Raw genomic sequence first — 21,367 nt, forward strand, 5'->3', positions numbered from 1 at the left:
ACCAGGCCTCCCTGTCCATCACCCAGAGTTCACTCAAATTCATCTCCATCGAGTTGCTGAGGCCATCCAGCCATCTCCTCCTCTGTTGTCCCCTTGTCCTCCTGCCCTCAATCTTTCCCAGCATCAGGGTTTTTTCAAATGAGTCAGCTCTCCATATCAGGTGGCCAAAGTATTGGAGTTTTAGCTTCAGCATCAGTCTTTCCAATGAACACTCAGGACTGATATCCTTAGGGTGGACTGGTTGGATCTCCTTGCAGTCCAAGGGACTCTCAAGAGTCTTCTCCAGCACCACAGTTCAAAAGCATCAATTCTTCGGCCCTCAGCTTTCTTCACAGTCCAACTCTCACATCCATACATGACCACTGGAAAAACCATAGCTTTGACTAGATGGACCTTTGTTGGCAAAGTAATGTCTCTGCTTTTTAATATGCTGTTTAGGTGGGTCATAACTTTCCTTCCAAGGAGTTAGCACTCCTAATTATTTATGTTTTATGATACTGTAAATGGAGTTCATTTAATTTTATATTTCAATAGTTTCACTGTAGTATATATAAAATATAATTGCATTTTACTCCCTAGAAATTGTTTCATTCTAGTGACTGATTTGCTGATAAGCGATGCTATCTCCTTCAGATAAGACGTTTTTGTCTTTCTTTTTAACCGCCGTGTTTTACACTCTCTCACTGCCTCACTCCAGTGGGGAGGCCTCCAGAACAGAGCCGAGTAAAGATGGTGAGGGAGGCTGTCCTCGTCCTCCCGACCCTGAGAGGAGGACACTCGGCGCCTCACCATCGGGACTCGCAGCGTGCCCGTCACAAAGTGCACATCATGGGAGTCGCAGGTTTTCTGTTGGCTTTCATATGAAGCTTTTACATAATGCAGGCACTGTTTTCTTGTATTTGCCGCGATTTCTATAAGTAAACATCTATATTATTGAACCCACAATGTAATGAGAAATCACTGAGTACTGACTTGTTAAACACCACAGTTATGATAGTGTCAAGATGGCAGCAGTCAGTTCAGTTCAGTCCAGTCTCTCAGTCGTGTCCAACTCTTTGCGACCCCGTGGACTGCAGCATGCCAGGCCTCCCTGTCCATCACCAACTCTCAGAGTTTACTCAAACTCATGTCCATCAAGTAGGTGATGCCACCCGAACATCTCATCCTCTGTCATCCCCTTCTCCTGCCTTCAATCTTTCCCAGCATCAGGGGCTTTTCCAATGAGTCAGTTCCAATACTTACAGTCAATTTTGCTGAATAAAGGTTATTTTTTAACAATAATGATAATAAAGATGTTAGATTGTAGGTCTCTCATAGTTGGTTTTATTTTGTTGAGGGATTTTTATCATGAAAGGATTCAATTTTGTCAAATGCTGTCTCTGAATCTATTGAGACAATCATATAATTATTTAAAAGAACCTAGACATAAAAGGGTACCTGTTGAGCTTATACAAAGCTCAAGATCAGACTTAACTCATCTGTGGTACAGAAATCATAATACTTGTTTCCACTGGAGGTGGACCCGACTGGAAATGGGCACAGGGAAACTTCATGGTTTAGTAGAAATATTGTGTCTACTGATCTCAGTAATGATTACACTAGTGTGTCCATTTGTGTACATTTCACTGGGAAGAAACACTCGGTCATGACGTGTCATCTATTTTAGATATTAGGGGATTTAATTTTGAGTATTACTTTGCTAGTATGTGAGATGAGCGTAATTGTGCCATAGTGTGAGCATTCTTTGGCATTGCCTTTCTTTGGGATTGGAATGAAGACCAACATTTTCCAGCCCTGTGGCCACCGCTGAGTTTTCCAAATTTGCTGGCATAATGAGCGGAGCACTTTCATAGCATCATCTTTTAGGATTTGAAACATCTCAGCTGGAATTCCAACACCTCCATTAGCTTTGTTTGTAGATGCTTCCTAAGGCCCACGTGACTTCACACTCACCATCGTGGTTATCTGGGTCATGAAGATCTTTTTTGTACAGTTCTTCTGTGTATTCTTGCCACCTCTTCTTAATATCTTCTGCTTCTGTTAGGTCCATACAATTTCTGTCCTTTATCGAGCCCATCTTTGCATGAAGTGTTCCCTTGGTAGCTCTAATTTTCTTGAAGAGATCTCTAGTCTTTCCCATTCTATTGTTTTCCTCTATTTCTTTGCATTGATCCCTGAGGAAGGCTTTCTTATCCCTCCTTGCTATTCTTTGGAACTCTGCATTCAGATGGACATATCTTTCCTTTTCTCCTTTGCCTTTCACTTCTCTTCTTTTCACAGCTATTTGTAAGGCCTCCCCAGACAACCATTTTGCCTTTTTGCATTTCCTTTCAGTGGGGATTGTCTTGATCACTTCCTCCTGTACAATGTCATGAAGCTCTGTCCATATTTCTTCAGGCACTCTATCTATCAGATCTAATCCCTTGAATCTACTTCTCACTTCCACGTATAATCATAAGGTATTTGATTTAGGTCATATCTGAATGGTCATTTTCCCTACTTTCTTCAATTTAAGTCTGAATTTTGCAATAAGGAGTTCATGATCTGAGCCACAGTCAGCTCCCAGTCTTGTTTTTTCTGACTATATAGAGCTTCTCCATCTTTGGCTGCAAAGAATATAATCAATCTGATTTCGGTGTTGGCCATCTGGTGATGTCCCTGTGTAAAGTTGTATCTCATGTTGTTGGAAGAGGGTGTTTGCTCTGACCAGTGCATTCTCTTGGCAAACTCTTTCAGCCTTTGCCCTGCTTCATTTTGTGCTCCAAGGCCAAACTTGCCTGTTACTCCAGTTATCTCTTAACTTCCTACTTTTGCATTCCAATTGCCTATGATGAAAAGGACATCTTTTTTTTTTTGGTGTTAGTTCTAGAAGGTCTTGTAGGTCTTCATAGAACTGTTCAACTTCAGCTTCTTTGGCATTATTGGCTGGGACATAGTCTTGGATTATTGTGATATTGAATGGCTTGCCTTGGAAACGAACTGAGACCATTCTGTCACTTTTGAGATTGCACCCAAGTACTGCATTTCAGACTCTTTTTTTGACTATGAGGGCTACTCCATTTCTTCTAAGGGATTCGTGACCACAGTATAGATAAAATGGTCATCTGAGTTAAATTCACCCATTCCAGATCATTTTAGTTTGCTGATTCCTAAAATGTCAGTGTTCACTCTTGCCATCTCCTGTTTGACCATTTCCAATTTACTTTGATTCATGGACTTAACATTCCAGGTTCCTATGCAATGGACTTTACTTCTATCACCAGTCACATCCACAACTGGGAGTTGTTTTGCTTTGATTCCATCTCTTCAATCTTTCTGGAATTACTTCTCCACTGATCTCTAGTTGCATATTGGGCACCTACTGACCTGGAGAGTTCATCTTCCAGTGTCATATCTTTTAGCCTTTTACTGTTCATGGAGTTCTCAAGTCAAGAACACTGAAGTGGTTTGCCATTCCCTTCTCCAGTGGACCATAGTTTGTCAGAACTCTCCATTGAACTGATGGGATTTAATCATCTGTTATTTTGTTAAAATTTTCCGCACTTACGTTCCTGAATATAATCGATCTGTATTTTCCTCTCTCTATATATATCATCTTCAGTTAGTTCTGATAGCAGTTCAGCTCAGTTCAGTAGCTGCGTCGTGTAAGACTCCTTGCAACCCCATGGACTGCAGCACGCCAGGCCTCCCTGTCCATCACCAACTCCCAGAGTTTACTCAAACTCCTGTCCATTGAGTCGGTGATGTCATCCAACCATCTCATCCTCTGTCCTCCCCTTTTCCTCCTGCCTTCAATCTTTCCCAACATCAGGGTCTTTTCTAATGAGTCAATTCTTTGCATCAGGTGGCCAAAGTATTGGAGCTTCAACTTAGTCTCTTAAGAGTCTTCTCCAACACCACTGTTCAAAAGCATCAATATCAAAAGTTTTGATATCAGAGTAATTTTAACCCCATAAAACACGTAAAGAAGTATTTTCTCCTACTCTATTTCTTGATTTTTTTCTTTTAAAGATTGGTATCACTAGACTGATTTCAGCCAAACTTGAGCAACAGGTTCTAGATTTACCCTTTTGCTTGAGCCAGCCATAAGAAATCCACACCAACTATGCAAAAATGATTTTCAAAACACTGGGACTAGACAAAGAAGGATAGTGATTGATAAGCAACAGATGACTTATCTCAGAAGCTAAGCAGGATCGGGCCTGGTTAGTGTTTGGATGGGAGACATGGAAAGCAACTGAGCTGAGGTCTGTGGTTGCTTTGGGTCTCTGCCTTGGATGTGTTTCTAAGTTGTGTCACAGGATCAAAACAGCAGCCAAAACCTGAGAGACCCCTGGTGCTGAGGAGGCTGGGTTGACAGTTTGGTGAGATTAAGGCGACCAGAGTGCACAGGACTCAGTGCCAGAGGTGAGAATGACAACCTCAGAGAGAACCCGGAGATCCGCAGGGGTCCTGCTCGACAGAGGACTAGTGAGTGCTTGTACTAGGCTAGGGAGTGAGCCATTCTAAAAGATTCCAGGAAAACAGTGGCTGGAGTCCACACATGCCCACCAGTCACACTGGAAAAACTCATCATTCCTGGGACATTTGTTACGGTAGTCAGGAGTGTCTCGCATCGACAGTGGGAAATGATTATTCTCAGAGTAAACACTGCGCTAGACTCACTTAATGAATCATGAAAGCAAGAGAAAAAAGGCTCAAACTGCTTGCGAGAAAATTAACTGCAACCCCGGACAAAGCTCAAGAATGTTTACAGGAATTAAAAAATACGTAACTCTCCATAAAATGGACTACACCTTGTCTGGTATTCAATCAAAGATTACCAAGCCTGCAGAGAAGCAGAAAGACCTGATGTATGACGAATGGCACTATTAATCCATTAAAGCCAGCCCATAATGGACACAGATGGTAGAATTATTAGAGAAGGACATAGAAATAGTTACTGTAATAAAATTCAAATATTCAGGAATCTAATAGGAAACATAAAATATAAAACAGACAAAATTCAAATTTTAAGAACTGGTAAATACAATGTCTGAAGTGAAAAATACACTAAATCGGATTAATGACAGATTATACATCGAGTTGGTGATGGATAGGGAGGCCTGGCGTGCTGTGATTCATGGGGTCGCAAAGAGTCGGACATGACTGAGCGACTGAACTGAACTGAACTGATACATCGACAGTAAAAAGATAATGAACTTGAAGACTTAAAGACAGAAACTCTTCCTCCTCCTCAAAAAAAGCACACACACACACAGAATAAAAGAATGACAGATCAAATATAAAGAACATACGTGAACTTTGAACAAAAGCACACTAACATAAATGGAATTGGAGTCATCAAAAAGAGGATGGCTTGGGGGTAGAAAAATGCTTAAGTAAATACTGTCAAAGATTCCAAATTTAATGACAGCTATACACACACAGATCCAAGAAGCTCAACAAACCCCAAGCTCAATGATACATGCAGAAAATCACACTGATAATCAAAGCCACAATGACCATCAAATTTCTCAAGACCAGTTAAAAGGAGAAAGTCTTACTAGCAGACAAGGAATATGTACAGAGCAGGGAATGTAAGGACGACAACAAACTTCTCATCGGAAACAACATTTGAAACAATGATCCCTGGAAATCTCCCGCATTTGATGAGAACATTAATTTGATAAAGTAAACAATTAACTTGATTAAAAGCATTAACACATTGAAGAAGCTAAACAGATTTTATTAGAAGAAAGATTCCAAATAACCTAACACCTACATTAAGAGGGCTTCCCTGATAGCTCAGTTGGTGAAGAATCTGCCTGCGATGCAGGAGACCCTGGTTTGATTCCTGGGTTGGGAAGATCTGCTAGAGAAGGGATAGGCTACCCACACCAGTATTCTTGGGCTTCCCTGGTGGCTCAGATGGTAAAGAATCCACTTGTAACATGGGAGACCTGGGTTTGATTCCTGGGTCGGGAAGACCCCCCTGGAGAAAGGAAAGGCTACCCACTCCAGTATTCTGGCCTGGAGAATTCCATGGACTATATAGTCCATGGGGTCACAAAGAGTCAGACATGACTGAATGACTTTCACATTCACTTTCTACATTAAGAAACTAGAAAACTGAAAGCAAGCTTCAAGAAGGAAATAGAGATTAGAGTATTAGAGAAATAAAGATTAGAGTAACACAAACTACCATGAGTTACTCCAGAAGAAATAGAAAATCTGAATATATTAAACAAGTAAGGACACTATCAAGGCCTTATTGTCAAAGGACAATAGCAAGAAAATAAAAGACAACCCACACAACGGGAGAGGATATTTGTTGCTCACTTATCTGATAAGGGTCCAGTGTCCAGACATATGAGAAAAACCTTCAATTCAACATGAAAATAAAGAGATCCAGTGAAAATAGGCCAAGGGGTTTGTAAAGATATTTCTTCAAAAAAGATACACAAATGGCCAATAACCACATGAAAAGAAACTCACCATCTTTAGTCATTAAATTCTCATCAAAACAACTATGAGATAATACTTACAACACTGCTGCTGCTGCTGCTAAGTCACTTCAGTCGTGTCCGACTCTGTGTGACCCCATAGTCAGAAGCACACCAGGCTCCCCCGTCCCTGGGATTCTCCAGTACTTACAACACTAGGATGCCTATAATTAAAGAAGAAAAGTAACAAGTGTTGGCAAGGATCTGGAAAAATCAAAACTCATACATTGCTGACGGGAATGTAAAATGATACAGCCACTTTCTAAAACAGTTGGTGAGTTGCTCAGAAATTAAGCATAGATTTACCATATGACCAACAATTTTCCTCCTTGGTATAATCCCAAGAGAATAGAAGACATATGGACAAACCCAGGCTTTCCCACCTAGCACAGCTCCTCGAGGCTAACGGTGATTCTCTGCAGCCTGGAGGGCAGCCTACCACTTCCCTGTCCCGTAGCCTCTGGGGGTGGGTTGTGGGGCGGGGGGTGGGGGTCCTTCTCTGTGACTCCCTCATCCTGGGCACCCGCTGGGCTTGGTTTGGGCAGGACAGTCCTGGGCCTCCCTTCCTATTCCTATGCCACGCCCCCTGACGCCCCCGCAGGGTCACGCAACCTGACGCTCACACAGGGCCACGCCCTCCCTGACACTCACGCAGGGCGGCACCCTCCCTGACGCTCACATCAGGGCCGCGACCTCCCGACGCCCACGAAGGGCCGCAACCCCTGATGCCCCCCTGACGCTCACATCAGGGCCACTCCCCGTGGCCCAGAGCAGAGCCACGCCCCCTGACGCTCACACCAGGGCGGCGACCCCTGACACCCGCGGCAGGGCCTGAGGAACGACTAGGAATCCCCTCGCAGGGCTCCGACCTTCTCCATCACCCAGCTCTGAGCTCCATGACCAGAAGGAAGCTGGAAACACCCGAGACATCTTGAGCTTGACGATTGAACAAACTCTGGGCACAGAAATGAGGTTGAACTCGGCAGAAGTCGTCACGTGCTTGGCCTTAGGTGAACGTCAGTGTCTTCTTTGTCGGTTCGGAAAGCGCTTCGCACCCAGCACAGGCGGGTGGACGCAGAGGCCAGGCTGGGCCGGAGGAGAGGACACAGCGGGACTCGCTCTGGTTGCATGACTCAGAGCCAACCGCTTTCTTTTGCGTGTGTTTTCACGATCTCATCTTCATTAATATCCACCGAGACGCCACTCATGGTCATTTCATGTCTGAAAACTTTTGACATTCTGTGTGTTTACACTTAAAAATACTTAATACTGTTTAATATTTAGTTTGAATAAACTACCCGATGTGAGTACTTGATCAAACAAAATACTTTAATATACAACATTTTTCACACATGGTTTCCACACCCTTTCCTAAAACTGGATACAAGAATTTTCAATATTAAAGGGGAATTTTTTTTTCTTTTGGATTTGAATCTACTTAAGACCATGTGGTGTCTGAGATGAAAATCAGACTCAGTCTTCTGTTACTGCTGTTGTTGGGGGTGGGGGCTGAGAGAAAAGGCTGAAATGACTTCTTAGATGTCGAAGAGCCCTAATAAAACAATTTGATGAGCCAAGTGTAAATGCGTGGGAAACACATGGATTGCATTTTCTGTACAATACACAGGGGCTCCCTCGTCAGGGGAAAACACTTGGCCAGGGCCTAAGCACAAAACGTCTGAAGGGTTGGGAGAGTTAATGACATGTGACTGGCACAGGTTCACTGAGCTGAGGTATAACACTAAGGCCTGTCTCTGCAAGTACTTATCTGGCTTCCTTGGGAAAGGGTCAGATGTTGGAACAATGCAAAGTGATTACATATAAGGAAATCTTGAGCAAATTTAGGACCTGGCTTGTCAGAGAGTAAGAAACAAGTATTGGTCGCTTAGTTGTATCTGACTTTCAGATCCTGTGGACTGGAGCCCAGCAGGCTCCTCAGTCCGTGGGATTCTCTAGCCAAGAATACTGCAGTGGGTTGCCATGCCCTCCTCCAGTAGACTCTTTGACAGAAATTACAGAGAGAGATAACCGCTTAATCAAAAATGGACAGATTCTACCCTAAATGACTGGTTCCCTCTGAGTTTTTGAAAGGGATGAAATCTTTAAAATGTAGGCAGAGAAAAAGTACTTTGTGGTGAAAGCTAGTTACCTTGACTTCACCTGTTCCAAAAAGGATTTGAGCACGGCCCTAGTATCAGCAGAAATCCCATCCTAGTATCAGCAGAAATCCCACCCTTAGCAGCATCACCTTGTAGACAAGCGGTTAACATGGGCTCTGAGAATCTGTCATGGGTGTTTCAGTGCGTACACGGCCAGGTTTAGTCAGGTCAACATAACTCTGTAGGACTGTGATAGTTCTTTAAAGCCACCTAGTCGCACATAGGACAGCAAAGGGACTTACATCCACAGCATTGTTTCTGAAAAGCATGGCAGCGTCGTCGTTGGTTTTGAGGCTGAAGGGCGGCGATGCCCGCAGGAGAGGGAGGCGCCCTCCTGACCCCATCATGAGCAGAACGCCTGCCCTCGGCTCTCCGTCTTAGCAGCAGCTGATCGTCGTTCACTCTTGCTGGCTAGGTGCTTGCTCGTGCTACAGGCCTACTGACTCGGTGCTTTCCCTCCCTCCCCACCAGGGGCTGATCTCTGTCCGGCTTGTAGACTATCATTCTGAGAACTCGGCTTTATGGGAAAGACTTTGAGTTTCCCTAAAGACTGGGTGATTTGGAATGTTCCATTGTCTGGTAGACAATGAGTATGGGGCCTACAATCCAAATAAGCTCTGGACTACTTCATGGGAATCCGGGCTTCAAACTTATCTCTTGCTTAAGTTTGAGAAGCATGAGTCTTCTTCACATACAATGCTGCAGTTGATACCCTCTGAAGACTGGGAGACAGGATACTCCAGTGGGGTGCTTTATTCTGAGAGGTGTTTGGATTGTACGCCCAGAGGGAGAAGGCAGACTGATCTTCAACATTCACATTTAGAGAAACAACCAAGAAGAGGCCCGTGCTGTGTTTTCTTCTAATCTAGTTATGAAAGTTTCATTTTAGTCACAATAGTTGGCCATTTACTTTAAAATTCAGGCCTCTTGTTAGAATAGTGTGAAAATGAAAGACATGCAATCTGACATGTCAAAATAGTTCTTAAGCTAATAGGATTCATTATATATAGATTAGGTGTTGTTATGAATCAAGTCTAACTTATACACCGAAGGCATGGCTTTAGGAATGTCTGGCACTGTTTTTCAAATGCTGACATTCAACCTCAGGTATGATGCTTGTACTTTTCCTTCATGTCAACTTTGGGATGAACATTAAAAAGAATCTTTGGCCCATATAAGTGTTCCAAATGTGGCCGTTATCCAAGTCTCCTCCGAAAATGCAGAAAATGAGAAATCTGGGATGTTTTATACGAGTTCTAGCAGTTTCTGTTTCTAGTTAAGAAGCGAGTGGCAAGGGACTGGTCTCGTGATGTTCTCCTGCTTCTGGTTCACTCACTGACGGGTGCACAGGGCAGGGAGGCTCACTGAGGCTTCAGGAGCTTAGGAGCCAGCTTCGTGGGTGGACTGCGAGAGGCTCTCGGGGCCGCAGCGCTTCCCAGTAGTGTGTGATCTACACTGCATCCTTTCTGTTCCCGTCCTGGTGCATCAGGATTCCTGCCAACTTCAGGCAAGGTTTCTGCCTCAGAACAGCCACTGGGACTAAAACACTTCTCCAGGCGGTCCCAGTCAATCCATTTGCATGCCTCTTGCTTGGTCCCACAGCTGACCACAGCTGTTTTCCCCAGGGGCCAGCTTTCCCAGGGGCCCAATAAGTGTCCCGATGACAGAGCCCTGCCCACAGTGGTGCTCAGTCTGCACAGCGGGAAGGTTCCCTCATCCTTCCTTTCAGGACTTTTGAGTGAGAGAACGCAGCACGGAAGAGACGTACGGAAGACAGTGAGCAGAAACCGTTCAGGGACAGACCCAGAGGGAATCAGAAGCAAAGGCTGACGTCGGAGACAGCTGGTTAGAGAAGAACAGGGACAAAAAAATACATGTGCCATCACATGGTGCAATGCTCAATTGAGGCCCTGAGGGCCGTCTATGGGAGTCCCTGTGCTTATTGAACGTCTACCATGTGCAAGACGTGGTGCCAGGACCGTCCCTGGGGACACTGATTTATGTGGGATGAGGCCCTGGGAGTGTGGATGCAGAAACAGGGATGGTGAGGTGGAGAGAGAGACCCAGGCTGCAGGAGAGGTTAAGGAGCAAGGCTGCGTCTTCCCACCCTTCACGTCCAGGCTCTGATCCGCGGCCCTCATGGGAATCACATTACCTCATTCACTTTAGCTAAGCTATTCAGAGGATTCGTACGAACTTTTATACAGTTTATCTAGATGTAACTCACATGTTATCACAATCGTCCAATTACAGTATACAATTCAAGGCTGTTCATTACATTCAAAGAGCTCTGTGACCGTTTCAGTCAATTTTTAGACCATCGCCATCATTACCAGAAGAAGCCCCTTATTCTGTAGCTATGGTACCCCTCTCTGCTCCCCCTTTCTGCAGGCCAAAACAACCACCAAACCTGGGTTTAATTGCCCAGCTAGACCCTCTAGCATGAAACAGAAGCTGTGCAGCAGACATACCTCTCTCGGTCCTGTTCTTCAGGAGAAAGCACCAGACTTCCACCAGCAAGTAGACTGTTACCTGTGAGACTTGCACAGCCGCCCCTTATGAAGCTGAGGTTTTTTTCATGCAATTCCCTGTTTTTTGAGTGTTTGTTTTTTAAGTCATGAAAGAGTGTTGGATTTTTATCAAAGGCTTTTTTTGCGTCAATTGTCATGATCATGTGGGGTTTTTTTTTATTCTATTGATATGATGCATTTCATCTTTAGTTAACTTTCAGATGTTGAACTAACCTTGTATTCCTGGAGTTGATCCTACTTGGTTGCGGTATATAGTTCTTCTATATTGCTGAATTCAATTTTTTTAGTACTTTGTGTGTGTGTTTTTGTATCCATATTCATAAGGAATATTGACCAGTAGCTTTCTTTTGTGTGATGTCTTTGTCTGGTTTTGATTTCAGGGTAGTATTGGCCTTAAGAAGAACCAGAGCACTGCTCTCTCCTCTTTATATTTTGGAGGAGTTTGTATCAGTTTTTCTTTAACTGTTCAGTACAAGCCAGTGGTGAGGCCTCTGAGCCTGAGCTTTTCTTTCTGGGTAGCTTTTATTACTATTAATTTAATCTCTTTGTTATAAGATTGTTCAGATTTTCTATTTCCGCTTGAATAAGTTTTCTCAGTTTTTGTCTCTATAGATATTTGTCCATTTCACGTAAGTTGTCTGGTTTTTATGTATCACATGTTCACAGCATCCCCTTGTTATTCCTTTTATTTCTGTGCGATTGCTAGAAATGTTGCCTCATTCATTCATGATTTTAGTAACTTCAGATATCTTTCTTTTTTTCTTAGTGTAGCTATAGGTTTGTTGATTTTGTTAAATTTTTTAAACCTCAAACTTTTGGTTTCATTGATTTTTCTCTTTTGTTTTTCTATTCTATATCTCATTTATTTCCACCCTGATCTTTGTTGTTTCTTCATTTTCTGAGTTTTAGGTTTCGTTCACTGTATTTTGTCCAGTGTCCCGTGGTGTAAGTCTTCAGTGTGTTTTAGGTTTAGTTCACTAAACTAAGATCATGGCATCTGGTCCCATCACTTCATGGTAAGTAGATGGGGAGACAATGAAAACAATGACAGACTTTATTTTGGGCTCCAAAATCTCTGCAGATAATGACTGCAGCCATGAAATTAAAAGATGCTTGCTCCTTGGAAGAAATCAATGACCAACCTCGACAACATATTGAAAAGCAGAGATATTACTTTGCCAACAAAGATCCATCTAGTCAAGGCTATGGTTTGGCCAGTAGTCATGTATAGATGTGAGAGTTGGACCATAGAGAAAGTTTAATGCCAAAAAATTGATACTTTTGAACTGTGGTGTTGGAGAAGACTCTTGAGAGTCCCTTGGACTTCAAGGAGATCAAACCAGTCAATCCTAAAGGAAATCAGTTCTGAATATTCATTGGAAGGACTGATCCTGAAGCTGAAACTGCAATACTTTGGCCACATGATGTAAAGAACTAACTCATTGGATAAGACCCTGATGCTGGGAAAGATTGAAGGCGGGAGGAGAAGGGGACGACAGAGGATGAGATGGTTGGATGGCATCACTGACTCGATGGACATGAGTTTGAGAAAGCTCCAGGAGTTGGTGATGGGCAGGGAAATCTGGCATGCTGCAGTCCATGGGGTTGCAAATAGTCAGACACAACTGAGCAATTGAACTGAACTGAACTGATCAAGCTCTTAATTCCATTTAAATGCATTTCTCAGTGATTTTGGGGGCTTCACTGGTGGCTCAGATGGTAAAGAATCTGTCTACAATTCAGGAGACCCAGGTTTGACCCCTGGGTGGGGAAGACCCCCTGGAGAAGGGAGGCAACCCACTCTAGTATTCTCGCCTGGAAAATTCCATGGACAGAGGAGCCTGGTGGCCTATAGTCCATGGGATCACCAAGAGTTGGACATGACTGAGCCACTAACACTTTCACTTTCTTTTTTGACTGTATTTTGTCCGGTGTCCTGTGGTGGAAGGATAATGGCTCCAGGTGCCCTGTTTTTGCCGAGTCCCACAAACTCTGGGATGCTGTGTCTTCACACTTACTATATGCCGGGGATGTGGTCTCTCCAGAAGCATGTTCCATGCCCACTTGAGGAGAATGTGCATTCATTCTGCTGCTGCTGGGCCACATGTTCCTCGGACGTCTGTTAGAGCTGGTTGGTTAATAGTGCTGTTGAAGGATTCTGCTTTGCCTATTAATCTTCTGCCTTGTCGTTCTGTCTATATTCAAAAGTGAGAAGTATTGAAGTTTCCAACTATTACTGTTGAATTGTCTATTTCTCCCTTCAGTTTTGTCAGTTCTTACTTCATGTATTTTGGAGCTCCATCCATTGATCTTAAAAACTACCATGATGTGCATGAATTTGGACTACTATGAGCCATATTAATATCGTTAACGTGAAATGTTCCACATCTCTAAAATTCAGGGCTCGCTCAATTGCTTTGGAGCAGGAAGTGTGCCTGAAGAATTACTGATGTTGTGGGTTGTCTGACCTTGGTCATTACAACATGCATCCGTTTCCTAAGTTCCGTTTTCTTGTTTTATCTGAAACGCAGTATATATGCTTCATGTGGAGGCTTTTATGTTACCAGCTGTGTTTTATGGCAGTTCTAAGAGTTGTTTATATTGTTTCCAATAGTTCTGTGGATCTGTGAGTAAATGAGACTCTTAAAAGGTGAAGTTTCTGTTTTGCATCCTGATTAGAGGCTTCCCAGGTGACTCCGTGGTAAAGAATCCACAGGTCAATGCAGGAGATGCAGGTTCAATCCCTGGGTAGGGGAGATCCCCTGAGCAAAGGAAAGGCAACTCACTTCAGTAATCTTGCTCAGAAATCCCATGGACAGAGGAACCTGGTGGGCTACAGTCCATAGGGTCACAAGAGTCAGACACGACTTAGAGGCTAAGCCACCACCACCACCACCCTGGTGACGATGGTGGTCACACACATCGGCTCACAGGCTGAAGGTTGTAGAGCCGCACATGACGGGAAATTTCAAAAGAGGACTTTGAACAGAGTGTCTGTTAGCTCACAGTAGTGGTTCTGCCGGAAAAGCACAGCTCTTTTATGTCTATGAGTCCGTAAACTCTAAAACTGCAAAGTTAACAGCGGTTATGAAACGATGAAGGGCTTATGCAGTGCTAAACAAACATCAACTGTATTTAATGCGTCTTGGGTTAGAGCTTTAGAACAGGTGTTTTTAAGAGTACGAATTAATGGCCCAAAACATTCTCCAAAACAAATAAAAAAAAGCAGGATTGTCGGAGGGAAGAAGGCATCTCTTAGTGATCCCATCTTCAGGGTCAGATGGCCTCTCCTGGTTCCCTTTTCCATCATCACCGAGGGACCACTAGGAAGGGTTTTCTGCAGGAACTGTCGGGGCTGACCTGTTGTCCTCCCCAGGGCTGGAGTCCTTTCCCACCAGCTTCCTGGCCTGTTTCATCTCCCCTTCCCCTGCCGCCAGCCCCCATCCTCACACCCTGGTGGGTCTCCCTGTCCTGAGTGTGGCTGAACTGAAAACTATGCTTCTCACGGACAGAACGTGAGGTGATGGCGGCACAGGTTACCGGCTATGCCCTGGCTCTGCAGCTCTGTTCACTTGCTCCCTCCAATAGAACAATTGCTTTGGGGGCTTGTCCTGGGAGAGGCCCACAGGCCAGGAGTTGATGGCAGGTTGCAGGCCATAGTCTTGGACGTACAGAGTTCTCAAATGACTACGTGGGCGAGCTTGGGGCCAGAGCTGACCCAGGCCCCCTCTCACACACCCCGAGGACCATGGTCCCAGGCTCCACTCTGATTAGGTCTTTGTGAGAAACCCACATCATGAGGAACGCTGGGCTGGATGAAGCACAAGCTGGAATCATGATTGCCAGGAGAAATATCAATAACCTCAGATATGCAGATGACACTACTCTTATGGCAGAAATCAAAGAGGAACTGAAGAGCCTCTTGATGAAAGTGAAAGAGGAGAGTGAAAAAGTTGGCTTGAAGCTCAACATTCAGAAAACTAAGATTATGGCATCCAGTCCCATCACTTCATGACAAATAGATGGGGAAACAGTGGAAACAGTGAGAGACTTTATTTTTTGGGCTCCAAAATCACTGCAGATGGTGATTGCAGCCATGAAATTAAAAGATACTTACTCCTTGGAAGGAAACTTATGACCAATCTGGGCAGGATATTAAAAATCAGAGACATTACTTTGTCAACAAAGGTCCATCTAGTCGAGGCTATGGTTTTTCCAGTGGTCATGTATGGATGTGACAGTTGGACTATAAAGAAAGCTGAGTGCTGAAGAATTGATGCTTTTCAACTGTGGTGTTGGAGAAGACTCTTGAGAGTCCCTTGGACTGCAAGGAGATCCAACCAGTCCATTCTAAAGGAAATCAATCCTGAATATTCACTGGAAGGGCTGATGCTGAAGCTGAAACTCCAATACTTTGGCCACCTGATGTGAAGAGCTGACTCACTGAAAAAGACCCTGATGCTGGGAAAGATTGCGGCCAGGAGGAGAAGGGGACGATGAGGATGAGATGGTTGGATGGCATCACCAACTCAATGGACATGGGTTTGGGTGGACTCCGGGAGTTGGTGACGGACAGGGAGGCCTGGCGTGCTGCAGTCCATGGGGTCACAAAGAGTCTGACTCGACTGAGTGACTGAACTGAGTTGAGGACGAATAGAGTTGGTTGACAACCCCGGCAGGCAGGGTTAAGATTTCCCACCCAGCAGGATCACAGACATCCCGGGAGATAGGTCTGGTGAGAGCTCCGACGTCTTCCTGCACCAAGAGGCCCCAGGTTTACAGCTCAGTATCATTCAACAAGACCCTCATTTTCCAACAGACACCTCCTTCGTTATGATCAACACTGAAGTCTCCATCCGTTAACCTGGAAAATTGCTAAAACGGTACACATGAAAATTTGGTAGTTTTTGGTACTAAATCAGCAGCAGCTAGGACTTTGTTTTTCATGCAGTAAGAATTCTTTTCACTTTTTGGTTTTCCTCAACACTTCTATTTCTCTTTCTTAAAACTAAAATATGGTACCAAGAAAAGCTTCTGCTTTCCTCGTTCTTACTGATTATTGACGCAATGAGAGACTTCTAGAGATTTCTGCCTTTAATAGTTAGGTTTTGCCTGGAAAGCCTTGTCTGTCTGAGAGGGTCTTCCAGCCTGAGTTCTATCTTACACAGGCTTGTGGTTTTAGAACAAAGTGAAATAAATGAGAGCATCTCCAGAGGCAACACTGAAGAATCAAAGCTTCTGTGTGGATTCGTTGTCATCTCAGTTTATGAGCCTTTCCCAGAAGATTGAATGTGGTGACAGGGCGAGAGAAATAACACCACACACACCTCCAGGGTCTTAAATCACCCGGAGAAAGAGTCTCACCCAGGCCAAGAGCACAGAGCGAGAGCAAGCGCTGAATCGAAGGATTTAGGGGCTGGAGACAGAGCTGCCAAGCCAAAGTCTGTGCAAAGCCGCGCGGCCGGCCCGGCCAGCGGTCAGCAGACAGAGCCGCTCTGTGTCTCCGCTGGCAGGACACCTGCGGTGGGGCTGGGCACCACCCATCTCTGACCCCAGGTACCCTGGCAGGGCAGCCGCCGTCTGCCCCCAAGAGCCAGAGGTCCCGTCGGGATCCGACTTCTGTCTCAGACAGGAGCGCAGCAGCAGGGGTGCGGCAGGTACGACGCAGCGTCACGTGGACGTCAGCCCCGCAGATTCTCTGGGCTCCTGGAGCAAACGGCGGCCTGGGGAGACTCAGGAGCGCGGACCTGGGTGCCAGCCGCGTCCATTTTCTTGGAAGAAGCTGCGAGGACTTGGAGGCAGCTTCTGGGCTCCTGCTGTGTTGCACATGGCAGCGTAAGCATGGCCCTGAAAGAGTCTGTTAGGGATAATTAATCATTTTCGCCTGAGATGGTTTCTGGAAGGGCTCCTATACCTTCACTGCAGGAGGAATTTCTAAATACCTAGCAGAGGCACTATGTTTTTTTTTTTTAAAACTATTTAACAAGGACTGCTTCTTCAGAAAGCATTTTCTATCTAAATGCACTGGTGGCCGGACCTCAAGAAATGATTTAAGTGTTTTTCTCAAAAACAAGGCGGGCATTTTTTAATGCTTCTGTTTTCAGGCAGAACACACTGTGCTCTTTGTGGACTGGGTCTTGATACTTACAGAGATTTTAAAAGAAAATATTTGGGCTGTGGTTTAAGAATCAAACAGTCTTAAGTATGTCAATAACGAGAGGCCGGAACTCTTTCTAAAAAAATATATACTGACCGCTGAATGCAGGGCCAGCGTCTAGAAGCCAGGCTGTGCAAAGGGCCGGCACTCTTACCCTGCTCTGCTGTGCAGGCAGCCGGAGAGGTGGGCACAGGCAGGCTGGTCCATCGTGGCACCCTCCCCAGAGCGCGGACACGGCCCTAAGGAGAGCATCACCCTGATTCAGCTCTGTGTCATCAGTGGAGTGAGCTCTGCCATTGCCATTTCAGACTCTTCCTGCAGGGTGCTGAAAGTCACTCAGTCGTGTCTGACTCTTTGCAAACCCATGGACTTGTCCATGGAACTCTCCAGGCCAGAATCCTGGAGTGGGTAGACTTTCCCTTCTCTAGGGGATCTTCCCAACCCAGGGATTGAACCCAGGTCTCCCGCATTGCAGGCAGATTCTTTAGCAGCTAAGCCACCAGGAAAACCCTCCTGCAGAGGGCATGTGGGTTAAGACACCTTGCGATCTGAGAGGGACGACTCATTTTTCCTCCTAACTTGGTGGCCAAAACTGATAGATCCCTCTGCTGTGTCACCTCTCACGGGAGCCAGGCTGGCTGATCTGACCTTCTCCTTCCCCGGGGCTGGGCCCGCAGCTGGCTGGTGGAAGTGGCGATCCTACTTGGCTCCCCCAGGCCTCCCTTTTGTAGACCCGCTTGCCCAAGGGTCAACCCCAGCTGCTACTGGCCTTCTGGGTCTGGGGGGAGGGGGCAGGCACTGGATCTGCAAAGCTGCAATATCTTCCGTTTAGTCAGCATGCAGTGATTCAGACAGATCCACACACAATGTTCCAACAAACCAGATTCTCCCACAAAGTGGGACTTGGCAGCAGTTGGTGGCCCTCACTGGTGTCCGGGAGGAGGGTGTTTGGGGTCAGCTCATGAGGGCATGACCCTCGTGGCAGGAAGAGCCTAGCGGTTAGGATGCTCAGGCCTCAGATTTGTTATAAAAAACACCTCGTCTCGCTAATCTTCATAACTTGATTCTGAACCCTGGTTTCAGGATGGGTGAAACGAGACCTGAGTTTACGGAGGCCGCCTGTGCTCTCCACGGGACGGGCCTGCTCACGAGGTGTCAGGAAGGGGAGGTGCCGCCCGGCCAGGTGTCACCGTGGGTCTGCCGTGTCTGCAAAGATGGGCTCGCTGCTGCTCAGCCTCGGGTCCAGCAAGACTGCTCCAGCCTCCTCCTCTGCCCACTGCCACCTGCCTCTCACGGTGTGTCTGCCTGCTCTCAGCTCTGTGCGCCAGGCCACCCTGACTCCGAGGCTCTGGTCAGCCCGTGACCCCCCCTTTGCCTCCTCTTGTGAATTAGCTGAGGGAGCGCCGGCTAGGTCTCTTCAGTCCGCCCAGGACTCCAGTTCCTCCGTCAGAGCACGGGCACTCGGAGAGGCGGGGCCAGGGTCCTGAGCCCCGCGTGGGGACGTGCGTCGGCACGTGGTTCCGGGTTTCCCTCTTTCCCTCCCAGTCTCAGCAAACCTCAGCAAGTCAAGGCGCAAACACAACTGTTCTGACTCTTCTTTATCTTGAGTCTTGCTTTCAGGGTCCAGATTTGAAATTCAGATGTCAGGACTTGGCACAGCTCCTTGCCAGGCTTGCTTCAAGAGAGGAACGTGTGTTGGTGGCCTGCGAGAAGGCGGCCACAGAGCAGAGTGCGTGGTGACGGATTCGCCGGGGGCCACGCCTGGGTCCACAGAGTCCCGTCTGGGAGAGACGTGAGCAGCGGTCACACGCACGCTGCAAGGACAAAGAGCCTCACCTGCGATCCTCATGCGAGCAGAGCCCCCGAGAACAAGAGTGAGGCAGGAAACCCAGGAAACAAGCCCCACCTGCCAGGAAGCCAGGCCCTGGGACAGCAGCACCAACTCCGGGGAGGCTGCAAGCAGCTCAACTCCGTTCTGAGCCCCTGGGGTCGTCACACCCCACTAGGTGAAGCCAGGCCTCACAGAGAAGAATTGACTCTGTTCAGCCAGGGGGCAAAGGGCAGAAAGGTGGGAGTCCCCTTGTTCCGTGACAAATTGAGACAATCGTGCAAACACCCACTGTGCTTAGCCTTGCCCTGACATAGCGGTTGTTTTGGAATATATAATCGGCCAAATGACTCAGTTTTCCACTTCAGCTTTATTTGTAGATACATTTTAAGATAGATTTCCAGTTTATACACCAATTCTCCTTGGAAAAGAGAAAAAAAATGAAGTATGTTTTATGAAGAACACCAATTCCTACTGACTTTGATGCATATGTATATCAAAATAGAAAGCTATTTTTTTTGTCCTGCATTAAAGAAAATCAATATTTATTCTTTATCAACATCCAGGAGTCAGCAAGTGGTGAAATCGTGTACAAGCTGAGGCGGACAACATTTACTCTCTGTTAATAACATGAGCAATCTGCAACAAGCGAAGCCACGTGGTGTCAGTCGCACGCCCGGACCTCAGCTCCAGGTCTTTGTTGTGCTGGGCAAAGTCAGCAACCTAACTCCACGGGTGGATGCAGAATGCGGACGGAGTCTGACGCTGCCAGAAAGCAGCAGTGTCTTCAAGGGGGCAAGGAAAGCAGGATGGTGTCACGGTCACGGCCAGATTCACAGGACGACTCATTTCTGCTCTTAATACTAGGCTTTGCAAAACAAGGCTTGTAGTATCTGTTGGTTTATGATATGGTTATGACCAAGGAAAGCCGATTGTTTTTTTCTGACGTCACTGCATGACACGTCTTAGGGTTCTGTTTCCTCCCTAGAATTCAAGCTCTACTTTTCTACTCCAAGGTCGAAACTCCTAAGTACATTTCTATTTACAAAATGGATTAGAACTTTCAAGAAACATAGATTCAGATGTATTGCCCCCAATACACGCTTAGTTGTAATAGTAAACCTCTGACACAGTATTTTTCTGAGCCAGCCACTGCAAAGAACCAGAAGTTCAGTGGTCAATAAGCCTGCTCGTCTTGACCTCCCTGGAGATGAGTCAGTAACAGAGCAGCATCATCACACGGCAAGGCGACGGCACGTGGAGGAAAGGCACCTCGGAGAAGAAAGCAGGAAGGGAGAATGATGTCTTCAAAGACAGACTTTCTACTCCGATTCTAAGATGTCAGGACTCACGTGGCTCCATAGCAAGTTTTCCTGAAATTAATTCCAACCCCTTTGTAAGAGTCCCTTGGACTGCAAGGAGATCAAGCCAGTCAATCCTAAAGGACATCAACCCTGAACATTCACTGGAAGGGCTGATGCTAAAGCTGAAGCTCCAATACTGTGGTCATCTGATGTGAAGAGCCAAATCTTTGGTAAAGAACCCACCACTGGGAAAGATTGAGGGCAGGAGGAGAAGGGGGTGACAGAGGATGAGATGGTTGGATGGTGTCAGCGACTCAATGGGCATGAGTTTGAGCAAACTCCTGGAGATAGTGGAGGACAGGAGAGCCTGGTGTGCTGCAGTCCCTGGGGTCACAAACAGTCAGACACAGCTCAGCAACTGAACAACAACAGCCAGAGGCTGTCCCTGCTAACGGGCAGCTTCTCCTAGAATTGTCTGCAGTTCCAGACCAAAGCCCAGCATGCCTCTGCCACTCTGTGCCCCCAGGTGCCTCTTCCAGGGAGATCCCTCACCCCACCACATTCACATTTCTGGGGAAACATCCGCTGATCTTACATGACCCCTGGAGAGAGGGCCCCACCCCACTTGTCAGGAGTTTCGGGGCCTCCAGGAACGGAGGCTATGGGAGGCAGCGCTTCCCGTGGTCCCCAGGCTTCCTCATGGCCGGGTGTTGTCAGATGAGACTTCCTCAGGGAAGCGGAGGTCAGACAGAGAGAGCCCGGCAGACACAACCAGGGACCTTCCCAGGGACGACTGGGTGCTGCCAGGGAGACCTGCGGGGAGGGGTGTGTGTGTGCCTGTGTGTATGTGTGTGCCTCTGTGTGTGTGTGTGTCTGTATGTGTGCCTGTGCATGTGTGATGAC

This window comes from Moschus berezovskii, chromosome 10 (assembly GCF_049115385.1).
Source record: "Moschus berezovskii isolate FMDL1 chromosome 10, NW_MosBer_1.0, whole genome shotgun sequence".
Classification (NCBI taxonomy): Eukaryota; Metazoa; Chordata; class Mammalia; order Artiodactyla; family Moschidae; genus Moschus; species Moschus berezovskii.